Source organism: Triticum urartu, chromosome 4 (genome assembly GCF_003073215.2).
Source record: "Triticum urartu cultivar G1812 chromosome 4, Tu2.1, whole genome shotgun sequence".
In the NCBI taxonomy this organism is placed as follows: Eukaryota; Viridiplantae; Streptophyta; class Magnoliopsida; order Poales; family Poaceae; genus Triticum; species Triticum urartu.
The window spans coordinates 447,224,349-447,246,605 of NC_053025.1; positions in this window are offsets into that span (position 1 = coordinate 447,224,349).

Consider the following 22,257-nt stretch of genomic DNA (forward strand, 5'->3'; position numbering starts at 1 on the left):
GTATCTCTGGGCCCACTCGGTAGGACATCATCATAATGTGCACAATGTGATCAAGGAGTTGATCACGGGATGATGTGTTACGGAACAAGTAAAGAGACTTGCTGGTAACGAGATTGAACAAGGTATCGGTATACCGACGATCGAATCTCGGGCAAGTATAATACCGCTAGACAAAGGGAATTGTATACGGGATTGATTAAGTCCTTGACATCGTGGTTCATCCGATGAGATCATCGTGGAACATGTGGGAGCCAACATGGGTATCCAGATCCCGCTGTTGGTTATTGACCGGAGAACGTCTCGGTCATGTCTGCATGTCTCCCGAACCCGTAGGGTCTACACACTTAAGGTTCGATGACGCTAGGGTTACAAAGGAAGTTTGTATGTGGTTACCGAATGTTGTTCGGAGTCCAGGATGAGATCCCGGACGTCACGAGGAGCTCCGGAATGGTCCGGAGGTAAAGATTTATATATGGGAAGTCCTGTTTTGGTCACCGGAAGAGTTTCGGGGTTTATCGGTAACGTACCGGGACCACCGGGAGGGTCCCAGGGGTCCACCAAGTGGGGCCACCTGCCCCGGAGGCTTGCATGGGCCAAGGGTGGTGAGGGACCAGCCCCTAAGTGGGCTGGTGCGCCTCCCACAAGGCCCTACGCGCAGCAAAGGAGGAGAGAGGGGAAACCCTAGGCTTAGATGGGCCTTACGCCCACCCTAGGGGGCGCCCCCCTCTCTCCCCCTCTTGGCCGCCCCCCTTTCCCATCTAGGGCTGCCGCCCCCCCTAGGGGTGGGAACCCTAGAGGGGGCGCACCCTCCTCCCTCTCCCCTATATATAGTGAGGCATGGGGCTGCCCAAGACACGCGATCTGATCTCTGCCTGTTGGTGCAGCCCTCCCTCTCTTTCTCCTCATATCTCGCGGTGCTTGGCGAAGCCCTGCAGGATTGCCACGCTCCTCCATCACCACCACGCTGTTGTGCTGCTGCTGGATGGAGTCTTCCTCAACCTCTCCCTCTCTCCTTGCTGGATCAAGGCATGGGAGACGTCACCGGGCTGTACGTGTGTTAAACGCGGAGGTGCCGTCCGTTCGGCACTAGGATCATCGGTGATTTGGATCACGACGAGTACGACTCCATCAACCCCGTTCTCTTGAACGCTTCCGCTTAGCGATCTACAAGGGTATGTAGATGCACTCTCCTTCCCCTCATTGCTGGTCTCTCCATAGATAGATCTTGGTGACACGTAGGAAAATTTTGAATTTCTGCTACGTTCCCCAACAGTGGCATCATGAGCTAGGTCTATTGCATAGATTCTATGCACGAGTAGAACACAAAGTAGTTGTGGGCGTTGATTTTGTTCAATATGCTTATCGTTACTAGTCCAATCTTGATTCGGCGGCATTGTCGGATGAAGCGGCCCGGACCAACCTTACACGTACTCTTACGTGAGACCGGTTCCACCGACAAACATGCACTAGTTGCATAAGGTGGCTGGCGGGTGTCTGTCTCTCCCACTTTAGTCGGATCGGATTCGATGAAAAGGGTCCTTATGAAGGGTAAATAGCAATTGGCATATCACGTTGTGGTCTTTGCGTAGGTAAGAAACGTTCTTGCTAGAAACCCATAGCAGCCACGTAAAACATGCAAACAACAATTAGAGGACGTCTAACTTCTTTTTGCAGGGTATGCTATGTGATGTGATATGGCCAAAAGGATGTGATGAATGATATATGTGATGTATGAGATTGATCATGTTCTTGTAATAGGAATCACGACTTGCATGTCGATGAGTATGACAACCGGCAGGAGCCATAGGAGTTGTCTTAATTTATTTATGACCTGCGTGTCAACATAAACGTCATGTAATTACTTTACTTTATTGCTAACCGTTAGTTGTAGTAGTAGAAGTAATAGATGACGTGACAACTTCAAGAAGACACGATGATGGAGATCATGATGATGGAGATCATGGTGTCATGCCGGTGACGATGATGATCATGGAGCCCCGAAGATGGAGATCAAAAGGAGCAATATGATATTGGCCATATCATGTCACTATTTGATTGCATGTGATGTTTATCATGTTTATACATCTTGTTTACTTAGAACGACGGTAGTAAATAAGATGATCCCTCATTAAAATTTCAAGAAAGTGTTCCCCCTAACTGTGCACCATTGCGACAGTTTGTCGTTTCAATGCACCACGTGATGATCGGGTGTTTGATTCAAACGTTCGCATACAACGGGTGTAAGACAGATTTACACATGCAAACACTTAGGTTGACTTGACGAGCCTAGCATGTACAGACATGGCCTCGAAACACAGAAGACCGAAAGGTCGAGCATGAGTCGTATAGAAGATACGATCAACATGAAGATGTTCACTGATGTTGACTAGTCCGTCTCACGTGATGATCGGACACGGCCTAGTTGACTCGGATCATGTAATCACTTAGATGACTAGAGGGATGTCTATCTGAGTGGGAGTTCATAAGATGAACTTAAGTGTCCTGAACATAGTCAAAAGGATTTTGCAAATTATGTCGTAGCTCATGCTATAGTTCTACTGTTTAGTTATGTTCCTAGAGAAAATTTAGTTGAAAGTTGATAGTAGCAATTATGCGGACTAGGTCCGTAAACTGAGGATTGTCCTCATTGCTTCATAAAAGGCTTATGTCCTTTATGCACCGCTCAGTGTGCTGAACCTCGAACGTCATCTGTGGATGTTGCGAACATCTGACATACACATTTTGATAACTACATGATAGTTCAGTTATACGGTTTAGAGTTGAGGCACCATAGACGATTTCGAAACGTCGCGGAACATATGAGATGTTTCGAGGACTGAAATTGGGATTTCAGATTAGTGCCCACGTCAAGAGGTATGAGACCTCTGACAAGTTTCCTAAGCCTGCAAACTAAGGAGAAAAGCTCAATCGTTGAGCATGTGCTCAGATTGTATGAGTACAACAATCGCTTGAATCGAGTGGGAGTTGATCTTCCAGATGAAATAGTGATAGTTCTCCGAAGTCATTACCACCAAGCTGCTAGAGCTTCGTGATGAACTATAACATATCGAGGACATATATGATGATCTTTGAGATATTCGTGATGTTTGACACCACAAAAGTAGAAATCAAGAAGGAGCATCAATTGTTGATGGTTGGTGAAACCACTAGTTTCAAGATGGGCAAGGGCAAGAAGGGATACTTCATGAAACGGCAATTCAGCTGCTGCTCTAGTGAAGAAACCCAAGGTTGAACCCAAACCCGAGACTAAGTGCTTCTGTAATAAGGGGAACGGCCACTGGAGTAGAATTACCCTAGATACTTGGTAGATTAGAAGGCTGGCAAGGTCGATAGAAGTATATTGGATATACATTGTGTTGATGTGTACTTTACTAGTACTCCTGGTAGCACCAGGGTATTAGATACCGGTTCGGTTGCTAAGTGTTAGTAACTCGAAATAAAAGCTACGGAATAAACGGAGACTAGCTAAAGGTGAGCTGACGATATGTGTTGGAAGTGTTTCCAATGTTGATATGATCAAGCATCGCACGCTCCCTCTACCATCGATATTGGTGTTAAACCTAAATAATTGTTATTTGGTGTTTGCGTTGAGCATAGACATGATTGGATTATGTCTATCGCAATACGGTTATTCATTTAAGGAGAATAATGGTTACTCTGTTTATTTGAATAATACCTTCAATGGTCTTACGCCTAAAATGAATGGTTTATTGAATCTCGATCGTAGTGATACACATGTTCATGCCAAAAGATAGTAATGATAGTACCACCTACTTGTGGCACTGCCACGTAAGTCATATCGGTATAAAACGCATGAAGAAGCTCCATGTTGATGGATCTTTGGGCTCACTCGTTTTTGAAAAGTTTGAGACATGCGAACCATGTCTATTGGTGTATATGCATGAAGAAACTCCATGCAAGTGGACCGTTTGGACTCACTTGATTTTGAATCACTTGAGACATGCAAATCATACCACATGGGCAAGATGACTGAAAGCCTCGGTTTCAGTAAAATGGAACTAGAAAGCAACTTGTTGGAAGTAATACATTTTGATGTGTGCAGTCCAATGAGTGCTGAGGCGTGTAGTGGATATCGTTATGTTCTTACTTCACAGATGATTTGAGTAGATGTTGAGTATATTTACTTGATGAATCACGAGTCTGAATTATTGAAAGGTTCAAGTAATTTCAGGGTGAAGTTGAAAGATCATCGTGACAAGAGGATAAAAGATCTATGATATGATCATAGAGATGAATATCTGAATTACGAGTTTGGCACAGAATTAATACATTGTGGAAATTGTTTCACAACTAATATAGCCTGGAACACCATAGTGTGATGGTGTGTCCGAACATCATAACTGCACCCTATTGGATATGATGCATACCATGATGTCTCTTATCGAATTACCACAATAATTTATGGGTTAGGCATTAGAGACAACCACATTCACTTTAAATAGGGCACCACGTAACTCTGATGAGATGACACCGTATGAACTATGGTTTAGAGAAACCTAAGCTGTCATTACTTAAAAGTTTGGGGCTGCGACGCTTATGTGAAAAAGTTTCAGGCTGATAAGCTCGAAGCCAAAGCAGATAAATGCATCTTCATAGGACACCCAAAACAGTTGGGTATACCTCCTGTCTCAGATCCGAAAGCAATAAGGGATTGTTTCTAGAATCGGGTCCTTTCTCGAGGAAAAGTTTCTCTCGAAAGAATTGAGTGGGAGGATGGTGGAGACTTGATGAGGTTGTTGAACCGTCTCTTCAACTAGTGTGTGGCAGGGCACAGGAAGTTGTTCCTGTGGCACCTACACCAATTGAAGTGGAAGCTTATGATAGTGAGATCAAGTCACTACCAAACCTCGTAGGATGACAAGGATGTGTAATACTTTAGAGTGGTACGTAATCCTGTCTTGGAAGTCATGTTGCTAGACAACAATGAACCTACGAGCCATGGAGAAGCGATGGTGGGCCCGGATTCCGATATATGGCTCGAGGCCATATAATCCGAGAGAAGGATCCATGTATGAAAACAAAGTGTAGACTTTGGAAGAACTACTTGATGGTCGTAAGGCTGTTAGGTACATATGGATTTTAAAAGGAAGACAGACAATGATGGTAAGTGTCACCATTAAGAAAGCTCGACTTGTCGTTAAGATGTTTTCTGACAAGTTCAAGGAGTTGACTACGGTGAGACTTTCTCACTCGTAGCGATGCTAAGAGTCTGTTGGAATTATATTAGCGATTACTGCATTATTTATGAAATCTTGCAGATAGGATGTCAAAACATTGTTTCCTCGACGTTTTTCTTGAGGAAAGGTTGTATGTAATACAACCGAAAGTTTTTGTCAATCCTGAAAGATGCTAATAAGTATGCAAAGCCCCAGCAATCCTTCTGAGGACTGGAGTAAGCATCTCGGAGTTGGAATGTATGCTTTGATAAGATGATCAAAGATTTTGGGTGTATACAAAGTTTATGAGAAACTTGTATTTCCAAAGAAGTGAGTGGGAGCACTATAGAATTTCTGATTAGTATATGTTGTTGACATATTGTTGATCAGAAATGACGTAGAATTTCTGGAAAGCATATAGGGTTATTTGGAAAGTGTTTTTCAATGGAAAGCCTGGATTAAACTACTTGAACATTGAGCATCAAGATCTATAAGGATAGATCAAAACGTTTAATGGTACTTTCAAATGAGCACATACCTTGACATGATCTTGAAGGTGTTCAAGATGGATCAGTCAAAGAAGGAGTTCTTGCCTGAGTTGTAAGGTGTGAAGTTAAGACTTAAAGCTCGACCACGGCAGAATAGAGAGAAAGGACGAAGGTCGTCCCCTATGCTTAAGACATAGGCTCTACAGTATGCTATGCTGTGTACCGCACCTGAAGTGTGCCTTGCCATGAGTCAGTCAAGGGGTACAAGAGTGATCCAAGAATGGATCACAGGACAGCGGTCAATGTTATCCTTAGTAACTAGTGGACTAAGGAATTTTCTCGATTATGGAGGTGGTAAAAGAGTTCGTCGTAAAGGGTTATGTCGATGCAAGCTTAACACCTATCCGGATAGCTCTGAGTAGAGATACAGGATACGTATAATGGAGCAACAATTTAGAATAGCTCCAAGTAGAACAGTTATTTGGAATAGCTCCAAATAGAACGTGGTAGCTACATCTAGGAGATGACATAAAGATTTGTGAAGTACATACGGATCTGAATGTTGCAGACCCGTTGACTAAAACCTCTCTCACAAGCAACATGATCAAACCCAGAACTCATTGACTATTAATCACATAGTGATGTGAACTAGATTATTGACTCTAGTAAACTCTTTGGATGTTGGTCACATGGAGATGTGACCTGTGAGTGTTAATCACATGGCGATGTGAACTAGATTATTGACTCTAGTGCAAGTGGGAGACTGTTGGAAATATGCCCTAGAGGCAATAATAAATTAGTTATTATTATATTTCCTTGTTCATGATAATCGTTTATTATCCATGCTATAATTGTATTGATAGGAAACTCAGATACATGTGTGGATACATAGACAACACCATGTCCCTAGTAAGCCTCTAGTTGACTAGATCGTTGATCAATAGATGGTTACGGTTTCCTGACCATGGACATTGGATGTCATTGATAACGGGATCACATCATTATGAGAATGATGTGATGGACAAGACCCAATCCTAAGCCTAGCACAAAGATCGTGTAGTTCGTATGCTAAAGCTTTTCTAATGTCAAGTATCATTTCCTTAGACCATGAGATTGTGCAACTCCCGGATACCGTAGGAATGCTTTGGGTGTACCAAACGTCACAACGTAACTGGGTGACTATAAAGGTGCACTACAGGTATCTCCGAAAGTGTCTGTTGGGTTGGCATGAATCAAGACTGGGATTTGTCACTCCGTGTGACGGAGAGGTATCTCTGGGCCCACTCGGTAGGACATCATCATAATGTGCACAATGTGATCAAGGAGTTGATCACGGGATGATGTGTTACGGAACAAGTAAAGAGACTTGCTGGTAACGAGATTGAACAAGGTATCGGTATACCGACGATCGAATCTCGGGCAAGTATAATACCGCTAGACAAAGGGAATTGTATACGGGATTGATTAAGTCCTTGACATCGTGGTTCATCCGATGAGATCATCGTGGAACATGTGGGAGCCAACATGGGTATCCAGATCCCGCTGTTGGTTATTGACCGGAGAACGTCTCGGTCATGTCTGCATGTCTCCCGAACCCGTAGGGTCTACACACTTAAGGTTCGATGACGCTAGGGTTACAAAGGAAGTTTGTATGTGGTTACCGAATGTTGTTCGGAGTCCAGGATGAGATCCCGGACGTCACGAGGAGCTCCGGAATGGTCCGGAGGTAAAGATTTATATATGGGAAGTCCTGTTTTGGTCACCGGAAGAGTTTCGGGGTTTATCGGTAACGTACCGGGACCACCGGGAGGGTCCCGGGGGTCCACCAAGTGGGGCCACCTGCCCCGGAGGCTTGCATGGGCCAAGGGTGGTGAGGGACCAGCCCCTAAGTGGGCTGGTGCGCCTCCCACAAGGCCCTAGGCGCAGCAAAGGAGGAGAGAGGGGAAACCCTAGGCTTAGATGGGCCTTAGGCCCACCCTAGGGGGCGCCCCCCTCTCTCCCCCTCTTGGCCGCCTCCCCTTTCCCATCTAGGGCTGCCGCCCCCCCTAGGGGTGGGAACCCTAGAGGGGGCGCACCCTCCTCCCTCTCCCCTATATATAGTGAGGCCTGGGGCTGCCCAAGACACGCGATCTGATCTCTGCCTGTTGGTGCAGCCCTCCCTCTCTTTCTCCTCATATCTCGTGGTGCTTGGCGAAGCCCTGCAGGATTGCCACGCTCCTCCATCACCACCACGCCGTTGTGCTGCTGCTGGATGGAGTCTTCCTCAACCTCTCCCTCTCTCCTTGCTGGATCAAGGCATGGGAGACGTCACCGGGTTGTACGTGTGTTGAACGCGGAGGTGCCGTCCGTTCGGCACTAGGATCTCGGTGATTTGGATCACGACGAGTACGACTCCATCAACCCCGTTCTCTTGAACGCTTCCGCTTAGCGATCTACAAGGGTATGTAGATGCACTCTCCTTCCCCTCGTTGCTGGTCTCTCCATAGATAGATCTTGGTGACACGTAGGAAAACTTTGAATTTCTGCTATGTTCCCCAACATGTGGTTCTTGTAAAGCTTCCCAACAAATCTGATGCGGCCTGTCTTCATCATCATGTTTATGAGTGGAAAGACCACTCTGTTAGGTTCTCCAAGGTTGACAAGATGGTGATAGTGCGTGTAGACATCTCACACGAAGTCCATGGCCTAGTCAGTTATGCGGGGTTCATCCCGTAGGTCGGTGGCAAGAAATAGTCTGTAGAGTTTAGTTAGTGCAACTTTGCTTGTCTGTAGTAAGTACTATTGTTCAGTACATGATTTGTGTTTGTGAACCCTGTATTGTTTATTAGTACTGCTGCTTTTGGTGTGTGGTCAGTCCTAAGAATGGTCTATGTTAATGTCTGTCCACTCAATTCAGTCTGTATATTTTGAAGTATCCAGATCATATTTTTTGTGAGGACGGTTTATCAATTATGGTTACACTCCAATATCTATATGCATTGCAGGGTTAATCGCACCCACCAGGATTTCCAGTCCCATGGATGTTCGGTCCATACGGTTTATCACGACCTTTGGACTGTCCTGCTTGTGGGAGTAGGCAGGGCCCCTGCATGCCACGCGTAGTTGGACGATCAATCTTCTGTTTAGTACTTCAACATAGTGATTTCCTGGTAAGGATTCACTCGTGTCACATCAAGTAAATCTTATTGATTTACTATCTAAATCTTATTGATTTAATGTCATGTTTTCTTTCTTTTCCTACAATTTTACGATGCAGGTTTTGCCATGTGACATTCATCACAGAATAAACCGTTTGGTTTGCTCTATGATGGCTATTTTTGCAGGTTTCACTTCTTATGTCCTGTCAGTAACGAAGGCACTGTCCATCACTTATATTACTGGAAAAAAATAGATCAGTCTGTTGTCTGAGTACAAGCTGAATCCCTATGATGAACTGCAGTTTGGTTTAACAAAAACGCCACAATTAGTCCTTCTCGTGTTTAAAAGAAATGAAGAAAAAAACTGGATCATGGTCACGGATACTAGTCAAGTTAGAAAGCTGATCATAGCAGACCAGACACGATCGCCACTGTCTCGCACAGATCGAGCACCGGCAGTTGCTCTAGCACTGACAGCGGCAGCAGCTCAGTCTGATCCAGCTGAGGATTGGGCACCGACCGCGTCAGCGGATCAGTCTGATCTACCGGAGGATCGGGCATCGACACCGGCACCTGCTCCGACACCGACACCAGCTCTACAAGGAGCACCATCTCCGGCAGCAGCAGCGGCTTCGGCACCTGCACCAACACTTGCACTTGCATCTGCTCCGGCCCGTGTAGTTGCACCGGCAACAGACTGGGCTGCAATTCGCACTTCATATACCAAAGTCCTTACAAAAACCGACATGTCCACCTTCTTGGTAAGCATTGGCCGCCCAAGTGCTTCGTTCTTTTTTCCTTCCATGTTGTTTCACATGATTCACTGTGTTGATCTAACTGTTTGGGTATGTATTCTTGTTTGCAAACAGAGAATTCCTAGAGCAACGAGGGAGTCATTCAACAATCCGGGCGACCGCGGCCAAGTTTCTCTTACCATGCGCAGCCTTGGTGTGAATGAACCTGCTCAATATACCGTAAGTACAAAGGATGGTCGCATGATGATTGATGCTAAAGGATGGTCAAGGTTCAAATCTAAATCATATCTTGCAGTAGGGGATGATGTCAAAATCGAACTTTCTCGGCAAGGAGAGCTGGTCCAAATCAACTTTGAAATTAGCAGCACGCAACTGCCGAACTGATCTATCCTCCGAGAGATTTTGATGTAATAATCTGGCATGGTGAAACAAGTGTCCTGTGTGTATAAGTAGTACGACAGTATTATTTATCACATGGTATATCGTTGATAGAATTGCAACTCTGATTGCTGGTTAGGAACTGTCATTCGATTTCATTCCAACAGCTGTCGTGCTTTATTCAATTTTGTGTATTCGCCTTGCGACAGCATCTAAAACCAGCGCTGTACCGATCGCTTGCAATATGAAAAGCGCTGAGGTAGAACACATGGGCCCCCAAACATGCAGGGTCGGCCTACGGCCCAAAGTCCAGAACCGTGAGCCTATCTGAGTATTATATTCTCAGCTGAACCCCCATAAAAAAAGCTGAACCCCCATAATGCCCGTGGGTTGCAGACGGAGTATATTTCTCGGCAAGGTGAGCCTGTGATATAAAAGATTTGTATATTTCTTTACAGAGGGAGTATCTCTTTGTCAAAATATATATTTATGTGTAACTAGTTACTCCTGTCTTTCTACTTCCTTTCGCTGATATGTGGGGCAACCAGCAACGGGGTCCACGTGCCATATGCACAAATTAGAGTGCACAACTTCACGGTAGACACACCCCGGTCGTAGCGCCGCAGTAATGCCCAATGAGCCATCAAATCACAACCCCCCTTTCCAGCTTTAGCAGTAAGCTGGACGGACGAAGCGACAATATTTCACTGGGCCTGAATCCCCTTCTCCCTCGTCTGCTTGTTCAGAGAAAACCCCCTCTCGGCGATTGCATAGGGTTTTCTCATGGAGAACCAGGTACGAATTCTTCATCCATCCCCTATAAACCCAAGTCCCTTGGTCGCAGGTAATCCTAGGATGGCAGCCGCCGCCGTTGATGCATTTTTCTTCCTACTGAATCTAGTGTGTTTCATTTGCAGTGCCCAAAGTGCGAGTACCCTACAGGTTTCTGCGCCCTCGGCGAGACGCCACACTTGTTCCTTCTCATCCTAACATAGCATTTTGAAACGCGCATAGTATGTTTCTAGAATCCTATTTTCTATCCGGGAGGGTGGGGTTTTTTTTGAACATGCTGTGTTCTCATATTATTTTTCCTGCAGTGTATTATTTGCTCTGCCAGAACACATGTACTCAAGTTGCTCGGCCTTGCCATAACTGAATACACTAGTTTAACGGTCACAGTGAAGACAAGCCATGGATATAAGTTCCGAGTTGGGTTTATGAACCAAGAAGATCGCTGCTTTTTTATGGCCGAACTTGGATAAACTTTCTCAAGTGTTACGGACTGAAAGTTGGTGCACGAATGTTGACGGAAATAGCAGAACCTGGTCTCATCTTCACTGCGATCTTCCACCCCGACGTCGTTCCAATTGTTCATCCATGTTAGTTTTGTATCTGGTTCTTGCTTGTTGCCTCGATTACTTCTTAATCCACCTATTCTGTCTAACTAATCACAATTTAACTTTAGAAGTAGCAACGAATCTCTCACGAAGATGCTACTTCTAACTAATATTTTCTTATAATTGGTGGCATGTGTAGGTTTTTTCAGAGTTAAGCAGTCTGCTCGTTTGTTACTCTGTAATAACTCGGCTGTTACTAATGGCACTGAAGTTGACTAGATTGACATCCACAAGTTCCTACACTTTATTGATCGTCTTGAGGTCCTTGTGGGGCGTTTCAATGGTGGAAGGCCACGTGGGATATGTGTGCCACTGCTGCACTCGTTGAACAGGTCCAACTATGTCGAGAAACTTATGGTACGACCTGTTTTCTGTTATATATCTTGTTCATAAACTATTGCTTATACGCAGTTTTACAACTGTGATCTTCTTGAAACAGGAACTGCCGAGTTCTATTGTTCCTATACAGATGCCTGACCATGGTCGGGTCAGACTTGCGCTTGGTCACAACATGATGTATATGTCAACCTACTCAATTCCCCTTGGAGGTGAAAAGATACTTATTCATGGGTGGTCTCAAATAATGAAGGCTCGTCCATCTTGGAGAATAGGACAGAAGATTATGTTCATGATTTTCCATGGCTCTAAAGCGAATATCCTATTTATTGACCATGTTGCAAGATGAAGCCGCTTTCAGAAGGTTGTGGATGCGCGGGGTGGCGCCTGGGCCTTGTCCTGGGGCTTGGCGGCCTCACCCTTGGTTAACTGTAGGCAAAGTAGCACTGTTCGAGGCGTGCTTTGTACGGTTGAACCTGTATAAGTACTCATACTGCTTTCAGCTTTGGTTGTTAAGTGCCCCTGCTGGTTTCAGTTAAGGTTGTTAAGTACTCATGCTGCTTTTACAGTCTATCGTGTTTCTTCAGTCCTGTCTTCATCCAGCTGCCAAAACCAAACCAGGGCCGGCGGGGCCGCCTGCTTCCGCCTCCCACGGCTGGTTGCGCCTCAGCGCACGCATCGCCGCCCCACCGTCTCCTAAATTGTCAACGCCGATGTCCTCCGCGTGCTTTGGTGCTCTCGCCGCGGCACCGCCCTCTTGCGTTGTCAACATGGTCAACAAACAACAGGAATCGGCAGAAGTACGTGGAGAGGATGACAGTAGGGCCCACCACGTCAGCGTATGGAAAAATAAAATGCTTCCTCCTAGTGTTTTCCTGACATCTGGGACCCACGACATTGTGAGCGTATATAGTCAATAGACAAGAGAACAACACAAGATCGGCTGACACCTGGGACGTAGCTACTCGAGCAGTATTTTTTTTGTTTGGTATTGTTGAGACGGAGCAGGGTTTGAACCGGGCTGTGGCCCGTCTAGCCCAGGCTTATATTTTATGTTCACCATGTGACCAGCCCAGCTATTTTTTCTTTGTGAAAATGAGCCTAGTTTATTTTTTCTGAAGAATACCCAATCCAGGCCTACTTATTTTTCTACGCCCTGATGGGCTGCAACTCTTTCAAGACGCCTGCAAATCTTGAAAGTAATATGAAATGGGTCGTAAATATAAAAACAGATGACAAATTGGCAATTACTTTATAATTTCTGAATTTTATCACATTTTCAGATTCCTATTTCACTGGCATTAACCTAATTTAAATATATCTTCAAAGTACTTTAAATCTGGCTGGACATTTCGGTATTAAAAATAGTTTGGAACCCATAGAAATATGCGAAATTGGCCCTGGCCAACCAAAAAAAATGACTGCAATAAATTGCATAAGAAGTTTCCATGAGCTATATATAAATTATTATATATAGCCCTGGTGCGCTCGGCGTGGCGTGGTCAACGTGGTCAAGGAACAGCTTCCATCGGACGTGGACTGTACGTGGAGAGGCTGACAGCTGGGTCCACGGCCACAGCAAGGAAGTGCCTCCTTATTACGTGCAAAATAATTATTCCTCCACCTGACAGCAGGGACGCACCGGACGGGCCACCAGTATTTTGCGAAAAAAATCGTTTCCCCCTGACTGCTGGGACCCACCAGACGGGCCACCGTATTTCGCAAAAAAAATGTTCCCCCCGCTGTCAGCTCGGACCCACCGGAAGTGCCTCCTTATTACACACAAAAAAATGAATACTCCCCCGGCTAGCTGGGACCCACCTTGGTGGGAGGCTGACTTGTGGGCCTACTAAGTTGACGGGGATGAAGGGCTTTGTCAACTTAGTCAATATGAACGATTCTAGCTCCATTGACCGTACGATATCCATCCAACGGCCGTAGTGCTTCTTCAACCTCTGGTCTTCTTGCTCCAGCCGCCCAAAGCAGCGCCGGTCGTGCCGCATGCTCCTGCCTCCCGTGGCCGGCTGTGCTGCCGCGGAGGCCTCACCTCCCTTACTATTCCCACCCCTGGCCAGGCCCTGCGGCGACGGCAGCCTCACACCGCAGCCGAACCAGTGAACCCTCGTACTCCTCTCCGCGCGCGCGGGCTTCCACTGCCGCGTCTTCCCCGGCTCCCCGTCGTCCCCTTCCTAGGCCTCGCTGTCGTCCACCGCCGTGGTGCTCTCGGCGCGGCATGGTCAACGTGGTCAAGGAACGACTTCCATCGGACGTGGAGTGTACGTGGAGAGGCTGACAACTGGGTCCATGGCGGCAGCAAGGAAGTGCCTCCTTATTACGCGGAAAATAATGATTCCTCCACCTGACAGCAGGGACCCACCGGATGGGCCACCGTATTTCGCGAAAAAAATGTTTCCCCCCTGATTGCTGGGACCCACCAGCTACACCTTCGCACGCAAGGAAGTGCGTCCGGGCAAAAAAACGATTCGCCCCCCTGACTGCTGGGACCCACCAGCTACATCTTCGCACGCAAGGAAGTGCGTCCGGGCAAAAAAAACCAAAACGATTCGCCCCCCAGATTGCTGGGACCCACCAGCCCCCCGACTGCTGGGACCCACCAGCTACATCTTCGCACGCAAGGAAGTGCGTCCGGGCAAAAAAAAATGATTCGCCCCTGACTGCTGGGACCCACCAGCTACATCTTCGCAGGCAAGGAAGTGCCTGACAGTCGAGACCCACCTAGTCGAAGCGTACGTAGCATTGACATTCTGGTCGCGAACGTGTACGTACATACTGGTCGATGTAGAGGCGCGCACGTGTCGTAGTAGAGGCACGCACGTGTCGTAGTAGAGGCACGCACGTAGCATGTACACGTATGTACAATGGCCAGGGTGCAAGAAAGAAAATATGGCCACGTATGTGTACATACGGGCGGGGTCTCGAACGCCTACTCGCGCATACGTACGGCGAGGGCTCGTGTACATGGCTGGGTCGGAACGGAGAAACAGCGTCGTCGTCCTATTCATGGGTCAGAACAGAATGCGTGGTCATATTCATCGGGAGGGCTTGGACGGAAGAGGCGATGGAAACGAGGCCTGGCGTACCGCACAACGGAGGAAACGGACTTCCTACGGTCGAAACGGGGGTCTTGTTGATCGGAAGGGGTGTGGCGTACCGCAAAACGGAGGAAACGGACCTCCTACGGTCGAAACAGGGGTCCTGTTGATCGGGAGGGGTGTGGCGTACCGCAAAACAGAGGAAACGGACCTCCTACGGTCGAAACGGGGGTCCTGTTGATCGGGAGGGGTGTGGCGTACCGCAAAACGGATGAAACGGACTTGTGTTGGAGCGCTACGGTCGAAACGGGGGTCCTTTTCATCGGGAGGGGTGTGGCGTACCGCAAAATGGGACTCCACGGGATACTGTTCATCTCCACCGTCGACCCCCTCCAGCCTCCACGAGCTACTGTTCATCCACCGTCGACCTCCTCCAGCCTCCACGGGCTCCTGTTCATCCAGCCTCCACCGCGCGCTACTCCACCGGCTACTGTTCAACCACCCCTCCACCGTCTACTGTTCATCCATCCCTCCACACCACGGGGTCCTGTTCAACCACCCCTCCACGGGCACCCCTCCACCGTCTACTGTTCATCCTGCCCTCCACACCACGGGGTCCTGTTCATCCACCCCTCCACCGTCTACTGTTCATCCAGCCCTCCACCACACCACGGGTCCTGTTCATCCAGAGGCAACGCCACCGCTCACTGTTCATCCACCCCCCCCCCCCCCCCGTAACGATCACTGTTCATCCCATCGATCGGCTTCAGTTAGCAGCAGTAGCCAAGGAATCGCTCGATCAGGTTCAGTTAACAGCCATCGCTCGATCACTCGGGTTCAGTGACGCGTAGCCTACAGTGCAATCACTCGGGTTCAGTTAGAGCCCAACGCCTCGCTCGGGTTCAGTTAGAGCCAATGGCTCGCACACACGCGCGTACGTGTACGAGAGAAACGCGCATTGCTCGGCCCCTGACCTCCCATCGTAACCGGGAACTCCCTAAAATTCCCCCCCTCGCTTCTACCATGGTTTTTTCCGTCATGGACGGCCCAAAGAATGTCATGCAGCTGCATCTCCGATCCACCCAGGACGAAAAGCCCATTTTCTGTCATGATTTTTTGTCATAGAAGTAGGAGTCCACCACATCTATGATGATACCGGGTTTTGTCACAATTACCGTCATAGAAGTGTCATATGTATGACAGAAAAAAATTCCGTTCGGCCCAAAATGTCACGGATGTGTATTTTTTTTGTAGTGCAATCTCGTTACCGGCAAGTCTCTTTACTCGTTCCGTAATGCATCATCCCGCTGCTAACTCATTAGTCACAATGCTTGCAAGGCTTATAGTGATGTGCATTACTGAGAGGGCCCAGAGATACCTCTCCGACAATCGGAGTGACAAATCCTAATCTCGATCTATGCCAACTCAACAAACACCATCAGAGACACCTGTAGAGCATCTTTGTAATCACCCAGTTACGTTGTGACGTTTGATAGAACACAAGGTGTTCCTCCGGTATTCGGGAGTTGCATAATCTCATAGTCAGAGGAACATGTATAAGTCATGATGAAAGCAATAGCAATAAAACTAAACAATCATTTATGCTAAGCTAATGGATGGGTCTTGTCCATCACATCATTCTCTAATGATGTGATCCCATTCATCAAATGACAACACATGTCCATGGCTAGGAAACTTAACCATCTTTGATTAACGAGCTAGTCAAGTAGAGGCATACTAGGGACACTTTGTTTGTCTATGTATTCACACATGTACTAAGTTTCCGGTTAATATAATTCTAGCATGAATAATAAACATTTATCATGATATAAGGAAATACAAATAACAACTTTATTATTGCCTCAAGGGCATATTTCCTTCAGTCTCCCACTTGCATTATAGTCAATAATCTAGTTCACATCGTCATGTGACTTAATACCAATAGTTCACATCTTTATGTGATTAGTTCACATCTCCATGTGACTAACACCCAAAGGGTTTACTAGAGTCAATAATCTAGTTCACATCGCTATGTGATTAACACCCAAAGAGTGATCATGTTTTGCTTGTGAGAGAAATTTAGTCAACAGGTCTGCCACATTCAGAGCCGTATGTATTTTGCAAATTTTCTTTGTCTACAATGCTTTGCATGGAGCTACTCTAGCTAATTGCTCCCACTTTCAATATGTATCTAGATCGAGACTTAGAGTCATCCAGATCGGTGTCAAAGATTGCATCGATGTAACTCTTTACAACGAACTCTTTGTCACCTCCATAATCGAGAAACATTTCCTTATTCCACTAAGGACATTTTTGACCGCTGTCCAGTGATCCACTCCCGGATCACTATGTACCCTCTTTCCAAACTCTTGGTGAGGTACCCAATAGGTCTGGTACACAGCATAGCGTACTTTATAGAACCTATGGTTGAGGCATAGGGAATGACTTTTCATTCTCTTTCTATTTTTTGCCATGGTCGGGTTTTGAGTCTTTACTCAACTTCACACCTTGCAACACAGGCAAGAACTCCTTCTTTGACTATTCCATTTTGAACTACTTCAAAATCTTGTCAGGGTATGTACTCATTGAAAATATATCAAGCGTCTTGATCTATCTCTATAGATCTTGATGCTCAATATGCAAGTAGCTTCACCGAGGTCTTTCTTGGAAAAACTCCTTTCAAACACTCCTTTATGCTTTCCAGAAAATTCTACAGTATTTCCAATCAACAATATGTCATTCACATATACTTATCAGAAATGATGTAGTGCTCCCACTCACTTTTTTGTAAATACAGGCTTCACCACAAGTCTGTATAAAACCATATGCTTTGATCACTTTGTCAAAGCATATATTCCAACTCGGAGATGCTTGCACCAGTCCATAGATGCATTGATGGAGCTTGCTCACTTTGTTAGCACCTTTAGGATCGACAAAACCTTCTAGTTGCATCATATAAAACTCTTCTTTAAGAAATCCATTAAGGAATGCAGTTTTGACATCCATTTGCCAGATTTCATAAAATGCGGCAACTGCTAACATGATTTGGACATATTTTAAGCATTGATACGAGTTTGAAAATCTCATCGTAGTCAACACCTTGAGCTTGTTGAAAACATTTTGTGACAATTCGAGCTTTGTAGATAGTAACACTACTATCAGCGTCCATCTTCCTCTTGAAGATCCATTTATTCTCAATGACTCATCGATCATCGGGCAAGTCAATCAAAGTCCATACTTTGTTCTCATACATGGATCCCATCTCAGATTTCATGGCCTCAAACCATTTTGCGGAATCTGGGCTCATCATCGCTTCCTCATAGTTTATAGGTTCGTCATGGTCTAGTAACATGACTTCCAGAATAGGATTACCGCACCACTCTGGTGCGGACCGTACTCTGGTTGACCTACGAGGTTTGGTAGTAACTTGATCTGAAGTTTCATGATCATCATCATTAGCTTCCTCACTAATTGGTGTAGGAATCACTGGAACTGATTTCTGTGATGAACTACTTTCCAATTCAGGAAAAGGTACAATTACCTCATCAAGTTCTAGTTTCCTCCCACTCACTTCTTTTGAGAGAAACTCCTTCTCTAGAAAGGATATATTCTTAGCGACAAAATATCTTGCCTTCGGATCTGTGATGGAAGGTGTACCAACAGTTTCTTTTGGGTATCCTATGAAGACGCACTACTCCGATTTGGGTTCGAGCTTATCAGTTTGAAACTTTTTCACATAAGCATCGCAACCCCAAACTTTAAGAAATGATAGCTTTGGTTTCTTGCCAAACCATATTAATACAGTGTCATCTCAACGGATTTAGATGGTGCCCTATTTAACATGAGTGCAGCTGTCTCTAATGCATAACCCCAAAACTATAGTGGTAAATCGGTAAGAGACATCATAGATCGCACCATATCCAATAAATTACGAATACAACATTCAGACACACCATTATGCTGTGGTGTTATAGGTGGCATGAGTTACGAAACTATTCCACATTGTTTCAAATGAAGACCAAACTCGTAACTCAAATATTCGCTTCCGCGATCAGATCGTAGAAACTTTATTTTCTTGTTACGACGATTTTCCACTTCACTCTGAAATTCTTTGAACTTTTCAAATGTTTCAGACTTATGTTTCATTAAGTAGATATACCCATATCTGCTCAAATCATGTGTGAAGGTCAGAAAATAACAATACCCAACGTGAGCCTCAACACTTATCGGATTGCATACATCAGTATGTATTATTTCCAATAAGTCAGTTGCTCGCTCCATTGTTCTGGAGAACGGAGTCTTAATCATCTTTCCCATGAGGCATGCTTCGCAAGCATCAAGTGATTCATAATCAAGTGATTCCAAAAGTCCATCAACATGGAGTTTCTTCATGCGCTTTACACCAATATGACCTAAACGGCAGTGCCACAAATAGGTTGCACCATCATTATTAACTTTGCATCTTTTGGCTTCAATATTATGAATATGTGCATCACTACGATCGAGATTAAATAAACCATTCACCTTGGGTGTATGACCACAGAAGGTTTTTATTCATGTAAACAGAATAACAATTATTCTTTGACTTAAATGAATAAATGTATTGCAATAAACATGATCCAATCATATTATGCTCAACACAAACACCAAATAACATTAGTTTTAGGTTCAACACTAATCCCGAAGGTAAAGGGAGTGTGCGATGGTGATCTTATCAACCTTGGAATCATTTCCAACCCACATTGTCACCTCGTCCTGAACTAGTCTTTGTTTATTTTGCAACTCCCGTTTCGAGTTACTACTCTTAGCAACTGAACTAGTATCAAATACCGAGGAGTTTGCTATAAACACTTGTAAAGTACACATCAATAACATGTATATCAAATATACCTTTGTTCACTTTGCCATCCTTCTTATCCGCCAAGTATCTAGGCCAGTTCCACTTCCAGTGACCATTTCCTTTGCAGTAGAAGCACTCAGTTTCAGGCTTGGGTCTAGCTTTGGGCTTCTTCATGGGAGTGGAAACTTGCTTGCCATTCTTCTTGAAGTTCCCTTTATTTTGCTTTCCCTTTTACTTGAAACTAGCGGTCTTGTCAACCATCAACACTTGATGCTTTTCTTGATTTCTACCTTCGCCGATTTCAGCATCGCGAAGAGCTCGGGGGTCGTTTTCGTCATCCCTTGCATATTATAGTTCATCACGAAGTTCTAGTAACTTGGTGATAGTGACTAGAGAACTCTGTCAATCACTATCTTATCTGGAAGATTAACTCCCACTTGATTCAAGCGATTGTAGTGCTCAGACATTCTGAGCACATGCTCACTGGTTGAGCTATTCTTCTCCATCTTGTAGCCAAAGTATTTGTCAGAGGTCTCATACCTCTCGACACGGGTGTGAGTATGAAATATCAATTTCAACTCTTAGAACATCTTATATGTTCTGTGACATTTCAAAACATTTGTGAAGTCCTGGTACTAAGCCGTAAAGCATGGTGCACTAAACTATCAAGTAGTCATCATACCGAGCTTTGCCAAACGTTCATAATGTCTGCATCTGCTCCTGCAATAGGTCTGTCACCTAGCGGTGCATCAAGAACATAATTCTTCTGTGCATCAATGAGGATAATCCTCAGATCATGGACCCAGTCCGCATCATTGGTACTATCATCTTTCAACTTATTTTTCTCTAGGAACATATCAAAAATAAACGTGGAGCTATATCGCAACCTATTGATCTACAACATAGATATGAAAAAACTATCAGGACTAAGTTCATGATAAATTAAGTTCAATTAATCATATTACTTAAGAACTCCCACTTAGATAGACATCCCTCTAATCATCTAAGTGATCACATGATCCATATCAACTAAACCATGTCCGATCATCACGTGAGATGGAGTAGTTTTCAATGGTGAACATCACTATGTTGATCATATCTACTATATGATTCACGCTCGACCTTTCGGCCTCAGTGTTCCGAGGCCATATCTGCATATGCTAGGCTCGTCAAGTTTAACTCGTGTATTCTGCGTGTGCATAACTTGCTTGCACCCTTGTATGTGAACGTAGAGCTTATCACACCCGATCATCATGTAGTGTCTCGGCACGACGAACTGTAGCAACGGTGCATACTCAAGGAGAACACTTATACCTTGAAATTTAGTGAGAGATCATCTTATAATGGTACCGCCGTACTAAGCAAAATAAGATGCATAAAAGATAAACATCATATGCAATTAAAATATGTGACATGATATGGTCATTATCATCTTGTGCCTTTGATCTCCATCTCCAAAGTACTGTCATGATCTCCATCGTCACTGGCATGACACCATGATCTCCATCATCTTGATTTTTATCAATGTGTCATCACATGGTCGTCTCGCCAACTATTGCTTTTGCAACTATTGCTATCGCATAGTGATAAAGTAAAGCAATTATATGTCGCTTGCATCTTATGCAATAAAGATATAACCATCAGGCTCCTGCCAGTTGCCGATAACTTTAACAAAACATGATCATATTATACAACAATTTATATCTCATCACGTCTTGAACATATCACATCACAACATGCGCTACAAAAAAAAGTTTGACGTCCTCTACTTTGTTGTTGCAAGTTTTACGTGGCTGCTACGGGCTGAGCAAGAGCCGTTCTTACCTACGCATCAAGAACCACAACGCAGTATAGTGATTGCTTTTTGATCTTCAGAAAGAACCATGTTCATTGAATCCGATTCAACTGAAGTTGGAGAAACTGACACCCACTAGCCACATGTGTGCAAAGCACGTCGGTATAACCAGTCTCGCGTAAGCGTACGCGTAATGTCGGTCTGAGCCGCTTCATCCAACAATACTGCTGAATCAAGAATCAACTAGTAACGACAAGCAATATGTATATACCCACGCCCACAACTCCTTTGTGTTCTACTCGTGCATATAACATCTACGCATAAACCTGGCTCTGATACCGCTATTGGGGAACGCAGTAATTTCAAAAATTTCCTACACACGCGCAAGATCATGGTGATGCATAGCAACGAGAGGGGAAGAGTGTTGTCCACGTACCCTCGTAGACCATAAGAGGAAGCATTATGACAACGCGGTTGATGTAGTCGTACGTCTTCACGATCGACCGATCCTAGTACCGAAAGTACGACAGCTCCATGATCTGCATACATTCGGCTCGGTGACGTCCCACGAACTCACGATCCAGTAGAGTGTCAAGGGAGAGCTTCGTCAGCACGATGGCGTGATGACGGTGATGATGATGCTATCGGAATAGGGCTTCGCCTAAGCACCCCTACGATATGACCGAGTTGGATTATGGTGGAGGGGGCACCGCACACGGCTAATAAATCAATGATCAACTTGTGTGTCTATGGGGTGCCCCCCTCCCCCGTATATAAAGGAGTGGAGGAGGGGGGAGGGCCGGCCCTCTATGGCGCGCCCTGGAGGAGTCCTACTCCCTCCGGGAGTAGGATTCCCCCTTCCCTAGTTGGACTAGGAGAG